The sequence below is a fragment of the Pseudorasbora parva genome, chromosome 5 (genome assembly GCF_024679245.1).
Source record: "Pseudorasbora parva isolate DD20220531a chromosome 5, ASM2467924v1, whole genome shotgun sequence".
Lineage (NCBI taxonomy): Eukaryota > Metazoa > Chordata > Actinopteri > Cypriniformes > Gobionidae > Pseudorasbora > Pseudorasbora parva.
The window spans coordinates 29,327,510-29,347,878 of NC_090176.1; the positions used below are offsets into that span (position 1 = coordinate 29,327,510).

Consider the following 20,369-nt stretch of genomic DNA (forward strand, 5'->3'; position numbering starts at 1 on the left):
AGGAGTCGCTTCTGCTTGAAAGGTATTCAGGTGAACTATTGAGCGTTATTGACCACAGAGAACTGAGCATGACTAATACTGGTCTGACTTTCTCTTTAAGTTCATTTGAGGGACAGTCACGATCCGTATGATGAGTATTTTTGGCATCACTGAACTCCATATGTTTAGGCAGAACTACACATAAGCCTACTAGAGTAGTTCGAAAACAAAAAAGTGAATCACATTCTAAATTATTGTGTTGAATAGATTATAGATAACATATCAAATGTTGAAAGTGAGACATTTTGAAATGTCATGACAAATATTGGCTCATTTTAGATTTCATGAGAGCTACACATTCCAAAAAAATTGGGACAGGTAGCAATAAGAGGCCATAACAGTTAAATGTACCTAAAAGGAACAGCTGGATGACCAATTGGCTACTTATTAGGTCATTGGGCTACGTGATTGGGTATAAAAAAGAGTGGCAGTGTCTCTCAGAAGTCATGACTGGCAGAGGATCATTAATTCCCCCAATGCTGCAGCAAAAAATAGTGTAGCAATATAGGAAGGGATTTTAGACAAAAATTGTTTGAAGTTGTCATCATCTACAGTGCATAATATAATCATCCAAAGATTCAGAGAATCTGGAACAATCTCTGTGCGTAAGGGTAAAACCATACTGGATGCCCATGATCTTTGAGCCCTTAGACGGCACTGCATCACATACAGGAATGCTACTGTAATGGAAATTACAACATTGGCTCTGGAATATATCCATAAAACATTGTTCGTAAGAAGCGCAGGCATTCTCTCTGGGCCAAGGCTAATTTAAAATGGACTGTGGCAAAGTGGGAAACTGTTCTGTTGTCAAACAAATCAAAATTTGAAGATATTTTTGGAAAACTAGGATGCCATGTCATCCGGACTAAAGAGGACAAGGACAACCCAAGTTCTTATCAGCATAGAAGCCTGTATCTTTGATGGTATGGGGTTTGCATGAGTGTGTGTGGCATGGGCAGCTTACACATCCGGAAAGGCAACATCAATGCTGAAAGGTATATCCAAGTTCTGCCAGAAAGAATAAATACTGTGACAATAATCCATTTATTAACAATAAAGCAAGCAATAAAGTACTTTGGCATAGTCCGTAGCTCGCAATCAGAGGGTATGGAAGGATTTGACTTGGAGGTGGTGGGGAGGATGGTGGTTGGGGCGTCAGCATCTGCGAACTCAAACATGAGTAAGTACCGATCTTTTATACCCAAGAATTAGAATGTGATTGGATAGATAGAAGTTGAAGTGACGTAACAATTAAGTCTTCCTGGCAGAACCAGACATTGTCTCTTTCAGGGAAGACCACATACTGCATCAATTACAACATCATGGCTGCGTAGAAGAAGGATCCGGGTACTGAAATGGTCAGCCTGCAGTCCAGATTTTTCACACATAGAAAGCATTTGGTGCATCATAAAGAGGAAGATGCGACAAAGAAGACCTAAGACACTTGAATAACTAGAAGCCTGTATTAGACAAGAATGGGACAACATTCCTATTCCTAAACTTGAGCAACCTGTGTCCTCAGTCCCCAGATGATTGCAGACTTATATAAAAAAGAAGGGATGTCATACAGTGATAAACGTAAAACGATAAAAGATATGTTGATGCCATGAAATTTAAAAACAACTTATTTTCCCCTTAAAATTATAATTTTTCTCTGTTTAAACATTTGATTTTTCATCTATGTTGTATTATGAATAACATATTTAAATTTGAAACTTCCACATCATTGCATTCTGTTTTTATTCACAATTTACAGAGTCACGACTTTTTGGAATCAGGTTTGTATATCATAATTCATAAAGCAATATCATACACAAAAACATGTTTTAACACACACAAAAGGCAGGGGGTAGTGTAATGCAACATGTAAGGTCATTTAAAAACAAAACAAAAACATTAACTTCTCTGACCATTAGCGCTGCATAAGGGGTGGGGATTGGGTTAGGTCATTTGTAAGAAATCATGCGAATTCGTATGAGTGAGGATGTACAAATTTGTACGAATTTTCATGAGATTAGGTTGGAATATCCGTTAAGTTCTTAGGTAAGGAGGTCGCATGTGCGATTGTGTGATAATGCTTTTATACAACAATAAACAAACTTGTTAAAATGGAGTCATTTACATTTAAGAAGCGATATTTCCAGATACTTTGTGTTTTTGTTCTGCTAAACGAAAATGGTTCCAAACAGAAATGTACAGTTGCCTAGTGCTGTTTGATTATTTCCGTAATGATTTTGTTTTGAAACAAGTCGGTTTAGTGAATGATTCAATGACTCGTTCATAAAGACAGTACAATTGTAAATTAATCTTTGAACAAATTGGTAGAGTTAATTAGACAAAAAACTTCACCCACAATAAGAGCACTTGTCGCCACCTACTGGTGTAATGATATAACCTGCAAAGCGAGTCTCTAAAAAAATCCCCACCACTACCATATGGAAAACACAAACACAGACAAGTAAACTTATACAGTTCTACTGCAAACTGCAGAGAATGACACATCAAAATAAAGGTGAATTACTTTGAATACATTTGTAAATTCTGCTAATCAGTTCAGATAATCTGCATAAATATGTAAAATATCAAAACATATTAATGGTCTGCACTGAAAATAAACTGAATATTATACAACTAAATAGATTAATGCACAGAAAGAACCAGAAGTAGATGCTATAAAAAAAAAATATCTGCATGTATTCAGAGAAGCAGCTATCTGTTGTCTGTTTTGGAACTGTAGCCAGCTCAGTTTCTCTGTGAAGCTTTAGAGCTTGCAATGGCTCTTTGATCCCTGCTTATCTCCTCTCCTCTTTCAAACACATGTGTGTGGCCCACACACCCTTAGGGCTTATGGGAAAACAACTACTGAGAGTGTGTGCTTTTGAGTGTGCGAGAGCACACATGAGACAGCGATGCTTCCTTGCGTTCTGGCAAGCTTGTGATGTGCAGTTTCTCTTCATGGAGAAACTGAGGAAGGAGTCTGGCTAGTTCCTGATTCCTCCCCTGAAAATATTGGGAGCAGAAGCTGACAGCAGGGACTGCTGTGATGAATAGCCTTTTAAAACGATGAAGTGCCTCACCGTCGTTGTTTTTTCCTCCAACCTCTGCCTGATGGATTGGCTCTTGGCTTGCAAGCGTCAACAACATTAGCTTCAGACCCTCAGCATTGCCACAGCTTGTAAGGGAACGGTTGTTCATAAAGCCCCTATACCACTCAGAGTAAAGTTTTTTTTAGCCACGACAATAACTATATCAGGCAACATACCCCTTTAATGTCAGTCACATTTTTGGACCAATGTGTTTATAACACGCAGGGATCAATTAATAACTCTTTTATATATATATATATATATTATATCCCACAGCGCTAAAACTACCCCCCTCCCACTACTGGGGTAGGTTGTAACACATACTGCAGTAAGTTGTAACAGGTAGACAAAATGCACAAAAGCTAAGGGTACGCCAAGTGATATGTCACAACAACAGTTTTATTTTTAATTAATGGCTGCAACAATAAAATATGTGAATATGGGAGTGTATGTGCATATTGTGTTCGTTTGGTCATGCACACGTGTGCGTTTGTTTGTGCATGTCTGTACGTGCACATTCATGTGTGTGTATGTGTGTGTGTGTAAAAATAAACATTGGCATTCTGTAGAATTATTAAAATATAAAATATAAATATGTTCTTAGTTGTATGTAAGTGGATGGTTGTTTCAAAATACGTTACAACCTTGTCACTCATTGTTTAGCCAGCTGTATTAGCATAGTGCTTTGAAATTAACAGGAGGTTGATACACCATTATTTACTAGAGAAACTACAGTTTGACCTGACATAACTCATACACCATTATCTACAACGATAGAAGTACTAAACAAAATATTATCTTGTTATTTTTTTTTTACTTTCTTACCCCAGAATTCGATTTTCTGGTGTATAGCTTCAGGAGAGATAGCAACACAGACTAGAAAACCTCCATGTGGGATCGTAAAGGAAGCCAATCGTCGCCACCTACTGGCATAACTATGCAACTCGCAGAAAAAGCAACTGTATATATAGCATGTATAAGCCAACAGTATGTATAATTTGAATCTCTTTATTTGCTATAAATAATTGATTTGTTCCTTCTGTTCCCTTTCTGCATTTCAATGTGCTTTAAATCTGCTTATTGAATATGCTTAAATGTATTGTAATTTCATCTATATGAGTATTCGAATGATATCTAAATGTGGTTGCTGTCTTTCCTGTGCAAATCAATCTTACAAAAGAGATTGAATTCTCTGTGGCACCAATACAACAATAAAACACTTCTGTACTGATCTAGTCTCATTACCTCTGTCAGGAAATAAAACACATTTCATATTTAGGTTTATGTTCTCTCTCTAAGAGACTGAAGTGACTCATAAAATATCTGCATGTTATTTGAAACCACGTTGTAAACAGTGATGTGCAAATAATAATTTAGCATTGATGACAGACATTATTTTAAGAGAAGACATCATGTTTCCCCTCTGCTGAGTTTGACACACTGTACCAGGCAGTGGAAATGACCTCTCCTGGTTTCTGCTGGGACTAATATAGAAAAGGAAATACAGGTACAAACATCATAGCATTTTTAATGATAAAGACGAGAATTCTTCTCACGCATTTCAAAATGTGAGATACGAAAATAAAGGCACTGGCAGTTTTTTGTTATTTTTTATTATTTCATTCCTGACGCCTCTTCTTCTGTTCATTCTCTCATTTAGGAGATGAGCAACAATGCAGCTTGTGTGCGTGTTACGGCCTGTATGCAGATGAGCTTTAATTTAGTGTCTGCGAGGCCTCTTAAAATTGATGTAATTAGAAGCAAATGTCTAGTCATGTTATACACTCCTTTGCGCTTGAGAAAGTAAAATATAATACTTATTCATGAACAGCTCATAATAAGTTTGCATTACAAAACATAATCTAGCTGCTCTCAGATATAATTATAATTATAAATTTTTACGCATTCCATATTCATAATTTACAAGACACAAAACTAATGCAATTTAATGTCATCAAAGTGTTAAAACAAATAATTCATTCTGTCATCATTCAATATGACCATTTATATGAATTTTATAAACGGATGTTATCCGTTACCTGAAGGGACACAGGGATGAAAAATGAGATCACGCTGCATTCATTCCTACATGCCCACACAACATAGAATTATATTGATTTGAAATATTGAGTGGTAATTATGCCCACAGACAATCTACAATGATTTTGAATCACAGTGTATTAAATGGCGAGACTGCATCTCTAAAGATAATAGTATACCAATAATCGAATATATTTCGTGTGACTGTGTTTGAAGAAATAAATACTATTGAAAGGGTCATACGGGGCTGCATTCCAGCTCTCTGGCCACTGCTTCAGATGTACTTTCCATATCAATTCCACATTTTCGCCCAGGCCTGGGCACTCACTGTGGACAGATGGTGGGTGGGCAGAACATGGTGTTTTAAAGCAGCTCAGGGTTAGTCCGGCTTGCATCAAAGTCCCATTTGGCCTAAAGAGCATCAGCATATGAAGCTGAATTCCAACGTTCGGGCAATTACAGTACAGTGACAGAGCAATATGATCACATAATCAGTGAGCAGATAACAGCTTAAAGGTACATTTTCTGACTACTGCTCTTTCTGTTATATAAAAAACTGAGATATCATGCTGCCTGTAGTCAGGATCTCCATTAAAGTCAGCATGAAATCAAAATGTCCTTTTTCATGGAATGATTTATTCATCCACAGATGCTCAATTGGATTGAGATCTGGGGAGTTTGGAGGCCAAGGCAACACCTCAAACTCGCTTTTGTGCTCCTCAAACAATCCCTGAACCATTTGTGCTTTGTGGCAGGACACATTATCCTGCTGAAAGAGTCCACAGCCACCAGGGAATACTGGTTTTCATGAAAGGATGTACACAGTTGGTAAGTGTCAAAATAACATCCACATGGATGGCAGGAACCAAAGTTTCCCAGCAGAACATTGCCCAAAGCACTTTGCCTCTGCTGGACTGTAAAAAAAAAAGTGTTGGTTTTTGTTGGTTTAACTTAAAAAAGTAAGTAACCTGGTTGCCTTCAAATTTTGGGTTTATTGAAATAAAAAAATGTAAGTTGATACAATGAAGGAAATTTGTTTAATAAATAGAAACTCAAAATGTCATTGTGTCTGAACCACATACAAAAATTTGATAAATCATGAAAATAGCACTATTTGGCATGTTTCACTGCGTCATCAGAAATAAAACACACACAATTACCCAATATGCTTACAAAATCTTTTAATAATATTTTAATAAAGGTTGTCGAATCTCAAAAAATGTTCATTGTATTAACTCAAAATTTTCATTTCAATGAACTCAAAATTTTAAGGCAACCAGGTAACTTTTTTTCTAAATATTTTTTTACAGTGTGGCTTGCTTTCTTCCCACAGTTGTCCAACGCACACACACGAGCCATCCACATGATGTAAAAGAAAATTCCATTTCCATTGCACTGAGGCCCAGTTCTTGTGCTCCCATGCAGGTCCACTGGAGTTGGAGCTTTCAGCAATGGACCGGGGTCAGCATGGGCACCCTGACTGGTCTGCGGCTATGCAGCCTCACAACAAGCTGTGATACACAGTGCCTGACACCTTTCTATCAAAACCAGCATAAACTTATTGAGCAATTTGAGCTACAGTTGCTCATCTGTTTGATTTGACCACACGGGCCAGTCTTTCCTCCCCACGTGCATCAATGAACCTTGGCCACCCATGACCGTCAGTTTACCACTGTACCTTCCTTGGACCAATTTTGATAGATACTGACCACTGCTGAACGGGAAAACCCCACAAGAGCTGCAGTTTTGGAGATGCTCAGTTGTCTATCCATCACAATTTGGCCCTCATCAAACTCGCTCAAATCCTTACGCTTGCCCATTTTTCCTGCCATCAACTTTGAGAACAAAATTTTCACTTGCTGCCTAATATATAACACTCAATAGCAGGTGGTGTGATAAAGAGATAATCAGTGTTACTCACTTCATCTGTCGTAATGTTTTGTCGTAATGTTTTGCCCGATCGGTGTACATCACAATAGAGAAGAAAAGATTAGCACAACATCCTTTTCATACCAACTTTAAGGTATACTGCTTTCATTAAATTAAACTGTCAGCATGCACTACGTACCTTTTTGGTTAATTGACTTTGTGTATATAATACTCTATATTTCATAATAGGTCAATTTAGCAGCTTACCATTTTATTTTACAATAGGCTTGTCTACCACATCAAAGATACGAAGTATTGACAATTTAATGAATTACAGTGCTGTGCTATTGTAAAACAAGTGTAGTAGTACGGCACCATTCAATCAATCAAGACAAAACTAATTATACCCATGCTGTGTGGTGTAAAGAACTCATTTGTTATGGACTGAGACAGTGTCATGAATTGATAGACTGGGACTGCAAGTTCAGCACAGATAATGAGAGGAGTTCACAGCTGGATTCAACATGCCTTTTCTTTTCCTTGAAACAGCTGATAATATGCGTAATGACAAGGTTAAGGTTAGGGATTTTTAGGCAAGACCAATTAGATGCTTGTAATGAGAAATATATACACAGTGACACCAAACCTGTGTCCTCATACAACGTGATGCTGAAGACGACACATGTGCAGGTTTAATCAAGATCATACATATTTTATGTTATACTGTTATGCAATATAGTAGGAGATCTACACGCATAAACAACTGCATGCTCACCATGGTTTACTTTGATTATGACAAATACACACTGTAAAAAAAATACCTGTAAAAAAACGGAAATATTCCGGCAGCTGGGGCGCCAGAAAAAAACTGTAAAATAACAGAAAATAACCAACACGTAAAAAAACGGAAATATTCCGGCAGCTGGGGCGCCAGAAAAAAACTGTAAAATAACAGAAAATAACCAACACGTAAAAAAACAGAAATATTCCGGCAGCTGGGCGCCAGAAAAAAACTGTAAAATAACAGAAAATAACCAACACGTAAAAAAACGGAAATATTCCGGCAGCTGGGGCGCCAGAAAAAAAACTGTAAAATAACAGAAAATAACCAACCCGTAAAAAAACGGAAATATTCCGGCAGCTGGGGCGCCAGAAAAAAACTGTAAAATAACAGAAAATAACCAACCCGTAAAAAAACGGAAATATTCCGGCAGCTGGGGCGCCAGAAAAAAACTGTAAAATAACAGAAAATAACCAACACGTAAAAAAACGGAAATATTCCGGCAGCTGGGGCGCCAGAAAAAAACTGTAAAATAACCAACACGTAAAATTACAGTAATTTTCCATAGTTCAAAATACAGGTTTTATCTGTCATTTATATGAGTTTCTATATTTAAACAAGAAAATTATGTAAAAAAATAAGGATTACAAATTGTGGAAAATTATGTAAAAACCATGAAATTACCAATTAGATTGGACATTACTACAACTCAAATAACCACCCTAGAGTGCAAAAGATTGTTTTTGTAGTTTTTATTTAAAAAATTGAACTTTAAGGTTGTTTTAAAATAGTAATGTGATCACAATATAGTTTGTTCATAATGACCACATTATATATACAAAGTTATATCATAACTGCAAAAATATAAAAAAAACAAAGCAGCATACCAATAATAAAATTAGTTCATGACTTCAACACTTTAACAATATAACAATTAGTTCATAACTACAACAATACAATTTTTTTTAATAATAACTGCAACAATGTAAGATATTGTACAATAGCAATTTGTTATACACATATATGACGAAAAAGTGGATTTGTCTCATCAACAGATGAGTCATGAAAATAAAATAATTAAATCACGAAAAAGTCTGTAACACTCAAGAATTTCTCTATGGTAATAAAGAGAGATTTGACACGCTTACGAAAGTTTTTACTCCATCCATCCATAATCCACAATTCTGCTCATCAACGAAAGAACCTTTAGACTGACTGCCAGTTCCTTTCTTGACGTGTTCTTCTATCTCGACTTTTGATCCCGTCTCAGGGTTTATCTTGAAAAGGCATCTGTGAGAGAGAAAAGAAACCTCAGTAATAAATCATTGAGTGTATGTGAGGATGCGCGAGTCTAAGTGAGGATGCGCATGTGAGTGTATGTGAGGATGCGTGTGAGTGTAAGTGAGGATGCGCGAGTGTGAGGATGCGCGTGAGTGTGAGGATGCGCGTGTATAAGTGAGGATGCGTATGAGTGTAAGTGAGGATGCGCGAGTCTAAGTGAGGATGCGCGTGTGAGTGTATGTGAGGATGCGCGTGAGTCTAAAGGGGGTCGCACACCGGACGCGGAGCTCGGCGGCGCGCCGCGCAGTGTCTCAGGTATCGCACACCAGACGCGCACATTTTAAAAGGCTACGTTTATTATACATTTCCCCAAAATATGTTTAGACTTTATTCAAGCTGTTGAACTCAGAATGTAAAACAAATTTGTCTTGTAGCAAAGGTTGAAATCAGTATACCTTAACGATAATATACTTTTAATATAAAGCCTTGAAATGGCGCTCTGTGGCGCGGCAGGATTTAGAAGGCCGAATGACGCCACCGGTGTGCGTACACTCATTGAAAACAATGTGTTCGAATTTTAAAGACAAGGCGCGACCCCCTTAATGCTGCGTTCACACTAGGGATGTCAACGATTAATCGATGATCGATTAATTGTCGATAAGACATTTGATCGATAAGACTTATCGATCATCGATTAAGCAGGGTCATGCGCGTGCGTGAGGAAACGGGAGGAAAAATGATGCGAGCGCGCCCGAGTTCTATTTGGAACCATTTTACAGCTGGAGTTACACCTTCATCATGACTGCAAGCTTGCATGTGCATTCGCAGCCTTTTGTTTTGCGCAAATGTAAGTTGTAATATTGTGTTTATTTTGTTCAGGCCTATCTTTAGCTGATTTATCTCATAAGGATGCATTTGGTTAATAATTACGTTAGAGGTGAGCGGTAGTAAAAGCGTGGCGGTGATCAGCTTCAGCGTGCAGCTCCAACAGCAGCTAATAATGACTATGATTGGGACTGTCATATTACACAACATTAATGAGAACACTATTGTAATAAAACATTGTGATTGTTAAGTATTTGGGTTTATTTGCCGTGTGTTTCATTACGTTGATCCAGGAAGAGCGCATGCACAACATGAGTCACGCATTCTGACTAACGCATGTAACTTAGTTCAAGTTCACTTGTGCATTCGCATCAGATTGTGCTGAAGTAATTTGTAATATTACATTTATTTTGTAACGTTATATATGTGATCAATCATATAGGATGCGTTTCTTTCAGCGAAATAAAACGCACTAACAAATGGCTTCAGTCAGTGATGGCTGGTTTTCATTCAGTGCTTCGGCTTTAGCGCATACAGAGCAATGCATAATAACGATGATTGGGACAGTCATATTATATAACAAATGAGAACACAATTTTAATAAATGGTTGTAAAGTCATCGGGTTTAGGTGCCGTGTTCAGAGCGTTGTTCCTAGAGCGCGTGAACGCCACGCGTCTCCCATTCTGCATATGAATATCAGCAACTCAATTCAAGTTCACTTGTCCATTCGCATCATTTTGTGAAGATATATAATTTGTAACATTTTGTTAACTTTATATAAATCTGATTAATCTCATATAGGAAGCTTTTTGTTGAGTTAACGTGCTAGCAAAGTTTCAGTGTAGCTTACCAGTGTTGATTCAGCGCATCGGCTTCAGCTCGCGCAGTTCAAACAGCAACGCACGACTAATAATAACTTTGATTGGGACTGTCACATTACATAACATTAATGAAAACAATATTTTAATAAATCGTTTTGAATTAACTGGGTTTAGGTGACGTTTCAGCACGTTGCTCTTGCAAGTGCGTCCACAAATTCTGAATAACAGATCTGAGGCGGCGTTCGTGTTGTATTACATGTTATATTCGGTTATTAAATAAGTAATTAAATTAAATTATAAATAACATCGACTAATTTTACAATCCCATAGCCCTTTGTTTAGATAAAAAAAAATCCTTCTCATTCATTTGGTGAAGAACATGGCGTTTTGAGCAGCATTGCACATAGGCTTACTGTCATGCTGTAGACGCATATTTCAGTATTATGGTTAACGATTAATCGATTAATTGATCGTTAATTTAAACAACGATCGATCATGGGAATTTGTGAAAATTGACATCCCTAGTTCACACCGCACGCGAATGACGCAATTCGCACGAGTGATTTCCATGTTAAGTCAATGCAGCAACGCGAATAGGCATTCTGCGGCGCGAATGACGCGGCAATGATCACGCGAATTGAGCGTTTTGAACGCGTGATTCGCGCGAATCGCTCAAGTTGAAAAATCTGAACTTTGGTGGATATTCGCGCCGCGTTAACCAATGAGGAGCCTGCTTACTGCTGTCACTTGGTGAAGTGACGGATGGGAAACCCATTGGGGAAACACTGAGGCCAGAGTAATTTAAAAATACTGCTGTATTGTGTCACAAAATGTAGTTTTAATAGTTGTTCAGGTGAGAATGTAGTTGTTTAAAGCTCAAATATGTGATTTATTTATTAAGAGAGCTTTTTTGATCTGGAAAATTTGATCTGGTGTTTTCGGAGGTGTGAGACCCAGGCGATGACCGGAGCTCAGCGCTCATCAACCTCGTTGAGAGCAGCCTTAACTCGGCTAGTCCTTCTGCCGACTGCCGCTGCCTGGCAGAACCCCCTCCCATGACGCAAATTCACGTCTGTTGTGTAGTGAATGTCACACGCGAATGAAGCGAATTTCACGCGCGAATGGATTCAAATTGTTCACGCGTCCATCTTCGCGCGAATACCGCAATATATTTGCGTCATTCGCGTGCGGTGTGAACGCAGCATAAGTGAAGATGCGCGTGAGTCTAAGTGAGGATGCGCGTGAGTGTAAGTGAGGATGCGCGTGAGTGTAAGTGAGGATGCGCGTGAGTGTAAGTGAGGATGCGCGTGAGTGTAAGTGAGGATGCGCGTGAGTGTAAGTGAGGATGCGTATGAGTGTAAGTGAGGATGCGCGTGAGCGTAAGTGAGGATGTGCGTGAGTAAGTGAGGATGCGCGTGAGTGTAAGTGAGGATGCGCGCGTGAGTAAGTGAGGATGCGTTTGAGTGTAAGTGAGGATGCGCGTGAGTGTAAGTAAGGATGCGTATGAGTGTAAGTGAGGATGTGCGTAAGTGTAAGTGAGGATGCGCGAGTCTAAGTGAGGATGCGCGTGTGAGTGTAAGTGAGGATGCGTGTGAGTGTAAGTGAGGATGCGCGTGAGTAAGTGAGGATGCGCATGAGTGTAAGTGAGGATGCGTGTGAGTGTAAGTGAGGATGCGCGTGAGTAAGTGAGGATGCGCATGAGTGTAAGTGAGGATGCGCATGTGAGTGTAAGTGAGGATGCGCATGAGTGTAAGTGAGCATGCGCATGAGTGTAAGTGAGGATGCGCATGTGAGTGTAAGTGAGGATGCGCGTGTGACTGTAAGTGAGGATGCGCATGAGTGTAAGTGAGCATGCGCGTGAGTAAGTGAGGATGCGCATGAGTGTAAGTGAGGATGCGTGTGAGAGTAAGTGAGGATGCGTATGAGAGTAAGTGAGGATGCGCGTGTGAGTGTATGTGAGGATCCGTATGAGAGTAAGTGAGGATGCGCGTGTGAGTGTATGTGAGGATGCGTATGAGAGTGAGGATGCGCGTGTGAGTGTATGTGAGGATGCGCGTGAGTGTAAGTGAGGATCCGCGCGTCAGTGTAAGTGAGGATGCATGTGAGTCTAAGTGAGGATGTGCGAGTCTAAGTGAGGATGCGCGTGAGAGTGTATGCGAGGATGCAAGAGTCTAAGTGTGGATGCGCGCTTGAGTCTAAGTGAGGACGTGCGAGTCTAAGTGAGGATGTGCGAGTCTAAGTGAGGATGCGTGTGAGAGTGTATGCGAGGATGCAAGAGTCTAAGTGTGGATGCGCGCGTGAGTCTAAGTGAGGATGCGCGCGTGAGTGTATGTGAGGATGCGCGCGTGAGTGTATGTGAGGATGCGGGTGAGTGTATGTGAGGATGCGCGTGAGTGTATGTGAGGATGCGCGTGAGTTTAAGTGAGGATGCGCGTGAGTGTAAGTGAGGATGCGCGCGTGAGTGTATGTGAGGATGCGCGTGAGTGTATGTGAGGATGCGCGTGAGTGTATGTGAGGATGCGCGTGAGTGTATGTGAGGATGCGCGTGAGTGTAAGTGAGGATGCGCGTGAGTGTGTATGTGAGGATGCGCGTGAGTGTGTATGTGAGGATGCGCGTGAGTGTGTATGTGAGGATGCGCGTGAGTGTGTATGTGAGGATGCGCGTGAGTGTGTATGTGAGGATGCGCGTTTGAGTGTGTATGTGAGGATGCGCGTGAGAGTGTATGTGAGGATGCGCGTGAGTGTGTATGTGAGGATGCGCGTGAGTGTGTATGTGAGGATGCGCGTGAGTGTGTATGTGAGGATGCGCGTGTGAGTGTAAGTGAGGATGCGCGTGAGTGTGTATGTGAGGATGCGCGTGAGTGTGTATGTGAGGATGCGCGTGTGAGTGTGTATGTGAGGATGCGCGTGTGAGTGTGTATGTGAGGATGCGCGTGTGAGTGTGTATGTGAGGATGCGCGTGTGAGTGTGTATGTGAGGATGCGCGTGTGAGTGTGTATGTGAGGATGCGCGTGTGAGTGTGTATGTGAGGATGCGCGTGTGAGTGTGTATGTGAGGATGCGCGTGTGAGTGTGTATGTGAGGATGCGCGTGTGAGTGTATGTGAGGATGCGCGTGAGAGTGTATGTGAGGATGCGCGTGAGAGTGTATGTGAGGATGCGCGTTAGAGTGTATGTGAGGATGCGAGTGAGAGTTTATGTGTGGATGCGCGTGAGAGTGTATATGAGGATGCGCGTGAGAGTGTGTGTGAGGATGCGCGTGAGAGTGTATGTGAGGATGCGCGTGAGAGTGTATGTGAGGATACAATAAATGTATTATGACATCATAATTTCCCAAAAATCACTATATAGTACACCATGTACTCACCAGAAAGGGACATTCTATCAAGAATGCCACAGGCTGCATTTGAGTTGCTTGAAGGGCTATCAGACATCACTTTGACCTTAAAAAAGCACATAATACAAGACTCATGTTGAGTAATATATTTTGCAAGAGTAATACACATCCGGTAAAATCATATAAACAAAAAATTGATTTCTTAATTGATTGCTTATTTTCTTATTAAGGGTTAGTTAATACAAAAATTCAGTCATTAATTATTCCTGAACACAAAGGAAGATATTTTAAGAATATTTGTAACCAAGCAGATCCATGCAGCCATAGTATTTTTTCAGAGACTTATTGATGAAGATGACTGCCTACGCGCTGTAATTTCTGAAGCATGACATGCAACATGCATATAAGTTAGGTAATGTGGCTCATTTCTGTGTAGTGCTTGATGTTAACGTTACATAACCTTTTAGAGTTTTCACTGAAACACTACAACTATTACAAGTGTAATCTGCAAACATATTTACATGGTGCAACAACGATCACCTTTCTTCCTGATCTTGACTCTGGCAGCTCTCAACTTATCTGCAGGGAGAGACAAAAACAAGCGTGTAACGTTAAGTGTATGGGACATGTCGACGAAACAGCGAGATTTTTTCCGTTGACGGCTTTTTGTCAAATAATTTTTCCCTTAGGTGAAAAACTGCATTTTTGAGCTTAGACGACGTCTAAAACTGACTACTTGCGCTATATAGTCGGATGTATGCGTCGTCTAAGCTCAAAAAATGCCGTTTTTCACCTGAGGTAAACTTATTGCCAAACAGCCGTCGACGGGAAAATAAAATAAAAAATCGCCCTATTTCGTCGACGGCATTTTTGAGCTTTTAGACGACGGAAAAATAGCATTTGGTAACAAAATGCAACAGAAAGCTAAAACTAAAACTATAAAGTAAGTTAATATACAAAACTAACGTTACACGGTACCATCACCTGAAGCCTTAACATTATAAAGTTTAAACATTATAAAGAATTTAAATCATTACGTTAACGGGCTGAGCCCAAGTTTAATATAAACACAGTCAACACGATTCAAAGCGGTAAAACATTTTTTTTTTTAAATTAAAATACATGCACTTTACCTGTTTATTTGCGCCTCACATCATCCAAGATTGACGAGCCACGGCAAAGCTGAAGGTCAAGTGAATCCAGTCGCACGCGCAATTGCCCCACTGTGTGCTTAGAAGGGAATGTATCCTTGCGCCAAGGCGGGAATTCCTTCGGTTCGAATATTTAAAATCTTTATGACTGTCATTTAAATATCATCGTACTTAAAGTAAGAAAGTGTTATTATATTATTTTATTTTACGATATTATGAAAATAAATGCGTAATAAAACACCAAACGCAGCAGACATAGGCTTACTTTTGACAAGCGGAACAAGATGTGATCAGTTGCAGTAGTGATGGAAGTCTGTTAACTTCAAAGACTGATTTACCCGATTTACCAGCTCTTTTACGCAAACACGAAATGACGTGCATACACACATTATTATATTATTAAATAATCTTATAATTATTTAAAAAGCAAATAATTAAACTAAAAGACAAATTCCATAAACCTTTTTTTTCATTTCTATAAAAGGTAGGCTACATATATACTCATCTATTAATTAATGTTATGTAAATATACATTATTTTTGAATGTATTAAAATGTGTTTTATTAATTATAAAATATTAAACAAATATTAAACTATATAATATAAAAATATTATTTCTGAAGTGTTGATACATTTGCATATGTAGGCCAATTCCAGTGTTTATGTGAAAAACTATATATATATATATATATATATATATATATATATATATATATATATATATATATTTCTATACATTAATTTCCTTTTTTCTATTTTTACAGAAAAAAATCTGTAAAATATAAATCAAACTTATGTAAAAATACAGAAATTTCCTCTTAAAAACTGAAATTTGATGTAATACCAAAATACAAGCAATTTCCGTAAATGTAATAGTCAAAATATAAATTACAGCAAATATCTGTAAAACAACAGGCATTTCACTGTATGAAAAAACAGGACAATTCTGTAAAAAAACAGACTATTACTGTAAAATTACGTTTTTTTTACAGTATACATTAATTTCCTTTTTTCTATTTTTACAGAAAAAATCTGTAAAATATTAATCAAACTTATGTAAAAATACAGAAATTTCCTCTTAAAAAACGGAAATTTGATGTAATACCAAAATACAAGGAATTCCCGTAAATTTGGTAGTCAGAATATAAATTACAGCAAATATCTGTAAAACAACAGGCATTTCACTGTATAGTGAAAAACAGGAAAATTCTGTAAAAAAAAATACAGACTATTACCGTAAAATTACGTTTTTTTTTACAGTATACATTAATTTCCTGTTTTCTATTTTTACAGAAAAAATCTGTAAAATATTAATCAAACTTATGTAAAAATACAGAAATTTCCTCTTAAAAAACGGAAATTTGATGTAATACCAAAATACAAGGAATTCCCGTAAATTTAATAGTCAAAATATAAATTACAGCAAATATCTGTAAAACAACAGGCATTTCACTGTATAATGAAAAAACAGGAAAATTCTGTAAAAAAATACAGACTATTACCGTAAAATTACGTGTTTTTTTTACAGTGCAGGGTTATTAGGCATATATCACAATTTCTATGAGCTGCCCCCCCCCCGTGTTTTATTCATCTGCTGAAAGCTCGGCCCTACCTCACTGTCACACTCGTTCTCTCATTATCAGATTTGTTCCACCGCTAGAGGAGGACAGGGTGAATCGCTATCAGTGATGGACAGATATCTATAGCCAGCTCTTCCTCTTAAGCCTGCGGTATGATTAATGCTGTGACTCTGTCATGAAAAGCTGCACAACATCAGGTTTGTGTGTGTGTGTGTGTGTGTGTGTGTGTGTGTGTGTGTGTGTGTGTGTGTGTGTGTGTGTGTGTGTGTGTGTGTGTGTGTGTGTGTGTGTGTGTGTGTGTGTGTGCACGCAATTATGAGGACACACATCCGTATTATTACCTGGTATTAGGACTTAAAGGTGGTTTATGAGGACACATCCTTGTACACTCTTAAAACTAAAGGTTCCTTATTTGCATCTATGGTTCCATGAAGAACCTTGGAATCTTTCCATTCCACAAAAGAATCTTTATAGTGGAAAAAAACGGTTCTTTAGATATTTTTAAATGTTCTCTATCCACCTTATTCCTATGCTCCATGACACGTTGTGCGAATTATGGGTGTAACTGCCGTAACTTCCCCAATCAGGGAAAGGCTTAGCCTGACAAGCCAGACCCACATCAAGATGTTTGGTCTGGAAACTCACCATTGACAGGGCTCAATCCAAGAGGCGGGATAAACGGTTGTCTTTCAAACTCACTCTGCACGCGATAGGATAGCGCTACAACCAACCAGAGTAACGTGAAGCAGAGCTAGTTGATAGATTAAACTTCCGCCGTATCCGCTTGGTAAAACTCTGAACACCAATCTTAAGAATGGCTTCAGTGCCGCTCTTTGTTTTTTTTTTTCAGAGAAAAGCTTAAAGGGTTAGTTCACCCAAAAATGAAATTGATGCCATTAATGACTCACCCTAATGTCGTTCCACGCCCGTAAGACCTCCTTTCATCATCGGAACACAGTTTAAGATATTTTAGCCCAGAGCATAATGCAGTCAATGCCCACTTCACTGCCCATGTCCAGAAAGGGAATAAAAACATCATCAGAGTAGTCCATATGTGACATCAGTTAGTTAATTAGAATTTCTTGAAGCATCGAAAATACATTTTGGTCCAAAAATATCAAAAACTATGATTTTATTCAGCATTGTCTTCTCTTCCGTGTTTCTCCAAAAAGATTCAAAGTGTCTGTGTGTGTGTGTGTGTGCGACCTGGTAATCCCTACGTTATGGGGACAAAATGGCAAAGATGGCAATATCCGAAATCCTTGTCCTTGTGGGGACATTTTTAGGTCCCCATGAGGAAAACATCTTATAAATCACATAGAAGGAGATTTTTTGAGAAAGTAAAAATGCAGAATGTTTCCTGTGATGGGTAGGTTTAGGGGCAGGGGCAGTGTAGGGGGATAGGATGTACAGTTTGTCCAGTATGAAATCCATTACGCCTATGGAAAGTCCCCATAAAACATGGAAACACGACATGTGCGCGCGCGTGTGTGTGTGTGTGTGTGTGTGTGTGTGTGTTTATAGATACTGTAATTGTAATGTTAACTTACATAAGTTCATATTTATTTATTTATTTATTTATTTATTTATTTATTTATTTATTTATTTATTTATTTATTTATTTATTTATTTATTTATTTATTTATTTATTTGATATACCGTGGTGGCCAAAATTATTAGAACACCTGACAGATCTGAATATATTGACCTTTTTGTTTTTGTCTCCAAAACATGATTTAATTTCATAATGTTCATGAAACATGCAGATGGTTGCTCTGATTATCAAATATCAGATGAAGTGAGTCGTTCTGTTTTTAACTTTTGCAAAAATTACAGCTGCGCATCTCTCTGGCATAATGTCAATGTATTTCCTCTCAAAACTTCAACACTAATGTTATCCCATGTCTTCTGCATCTGAAAGCCAAAGGCTTTCCTTTGAATACAATAGATCTGTCCAGTTTATTTTCCAACTCGCCATAAATGTGCTCTATGGGATTGAGTACTGGAGGGGGTCAGTCCATCATTTTCAATGTTCCAGCAGATTCCTTCCATCGCAGGTAGTTCCGGCAATAGTCTGAAGCATGTTTTGGGTCTATGTCATATGGGAAAATAAATCCAGGCCCAATAAGAAGACTCCCAGATGCCAAGTGTTCTAGTAATTTTGGCCACCACTGTATAACAATAAGATTGTAATTGCTATAACACTATGATCTGATCACAGTACACAATGTAAAACCAAGTTATTACTTTTGGTAGCACATACTTCAGTGGCAAGCTGAGTTGCCAGACACTGATGGATAGCCAGGCTATTCGTAGTTCATTTTGTTGGGGAAATTAAAGTGATATGAAACATTATAAGGTTTTGGGTCAAGGGACCTTAACTGGCCCACTCGACTCCAATCTCTCATTTCGTCTTCTTACCGTAAGTATCACACATCAGTGTTAGCAATGCTATATAAGTTATACTAATGTAAGAGGGGCTGTGGAACATTTAGGAGAAAGCTCCAGTCTCTTGTAAATGGGTCCAATGTATTAATGCAGGCATACACCGAAATATGGAAATTTACTGACTTTGCAATGCTGTGCTTCACCGTAAAATGTAATAAGCTGACTTTACTTAGAAAAAGTGAGGGAACCGATTGCCTTAAAATTTTCAAGTAAAGTAGCGTATTTTTTTATTTTTTTTGGTTGGCAAAACTTAACTAAATTTGTACAGAAAACTTGTTAATGAAGTATACTTAACTCAAAAGTATTAGTTGTGTTAACTTGTTAAAATTGCTCACATTGGAAAATATTAAGGAACTGATTGCCAAAAAATTCTCAAGTAAGCTGAACTTTAAAAAAATAAGTGAAGACAAAAAGTAACAACTGAACTCCATTCAACACTTATTTATTAATTAATCGGTTTCCACGTTTTCTTCAAGTAAAGTGAACATATTTTTAGTAGTTCACCCAGCATGAATGCACTTAACACTCAATTAAGTAAGATTAATTGCATCAATTTGTTCTTACTTAAACCATTCAAGTTGTGTCGACACAATACAATTGGATTTTACAGTGTGCGCGCATATGCTTGCGTACAGAAACAAAGTATACTTTCGGATTTAGTCTTCATTGTAACAATAACTGCGCATGTCAGTTCCCCATACCCACCCATAACATCACAGAATATCACCCATGAACAGCAAACTAAATTACACAATTCACATAATACACAATAATCACACAAAACAAATCTCAGAAATGCATCGCTTCACTGTGGTTAGATATCTAAATGGACAATATCTTTTCAACCAAATAAAATAATTTCAGTTAGTATGACATTGTCAAACTATAAATGTATGCTTTATACAAAAACTAGAATGCACCCCATTTTATATATGATTGCATCAAAAAAGCTTTTAAATACACATTCTGCAAAAAAAGTGACATTTTAATAAAGGCAGGGACTTTAATGGGTGAATAGTTTTAAAAAAATAATCTCTTCATGTACATGAACCATTTGAATGATGATTCATTTGAATGAATTAAACATTCCATCTGATAGAAAGGGCAGT

General features: G+C 38.1%; 1 long non-coding RNA gene across 2 annotated transcripts; it reads right to left on the reverse strand.

Annotated features, from left to right (window-relative positions):
- Nucleotides 1–8,555: 8,555 nt before the first annotated feature.
- LOC137076073 (uncharacterized) lies at nt 8,556–15,250 on the reverse strand. Of its 2 annotated transcripts, none has more exons than XR_010905174.1 (4): nt 15,215–15,250; nt 14,622–14,660; nt 14,112–14,187; nt 8,556–9,108 (listed from the first exon to the last, which is right to left on the reverse strand). It is a non-coding gene; the product is annotated as an uncharacterized lncRNA (long non-coding RNA). The 2 variants fall into 2 exon arrangements; XR_010905175.1 differs by having other exon boundaries at nt 14,603–14,660.
- Between the last annotated feature and the right edge of the window lie 5,119 nt (nt 15,251–20,369).